Raw genomic sequence first — 443 nt, 5'->3', positions numbered from 1 at the left:
GGGATTACGAAAAGGCCCCCCCTAAACCATCCCTTCCCTGATTGCGGGGAGAAGCTGGGCACCGGCATGTACCAGGGCAAAATATCGGACTTGCGGCCACGAATATATGCGGGAATCAATCACACGCGAGCACGCCACGGGGCCTACACGAAATTGGGCTTGCGCTGCCTCGCCTAAGCAGACTCTCCCGCTAAAAATCAAAAAAGTTGAAACGCCGAGTGCAGAGACGGGAAAGCCTCTCGCTGCGAACCTCGTACTTGCCGAGGGTTTAAAGCTGGGCTGGGCTTAGCAGGTAATCATGCCTCCAGATTTTCTTTTTAAGAGAGCGGAGGCTTGCCTCCCGCGAGATCACGGTTTGGGATACGGGACAAGCAGCAGCCCGGGAAATAACCTCCCCGGGGGCCCCTAATGTGGCAGCCTTTTCCCCGCGGCTGCTCTCAACC

At 57.1% G+C, this 443-nt stretch overlaps 1 protein-coding gene across 1 annotated transcript in view; it reads right to left on the bottom strand.

Moving 5' to 3' along the window:
- Window positions 1–443, bottom strand: part of HAND2 (heart and neural crest derivatives expressed 2) — a gene marked incomplete at its 5' end in the record, with an annotated part of 2,067 nt that overhangs the window by 1,099 nt on the left and 525 nt on the right. The gene's annotated exons all lie outside the window — the stretch shown is intronic.

This window comes from Corvus brachyrhynchos, unplaced genomic scaffold (assembly GCF_000691975.1).
Source record: "Corvus brachyrhynchos isolate BGI_N302 unplaced genomic scaffold, ASM69197v1 scaffold17, whole genome shotgun sequence".
Lineage (NCBI taxonomy): Eukaryota > Metazoa > Chordata > Aves > Passeriformes > Corvidae > Corvus > Corvus brachyrhynchos.
This window is presented reverse-complemented; position numbering and strand designations above follow the sequence as displayed.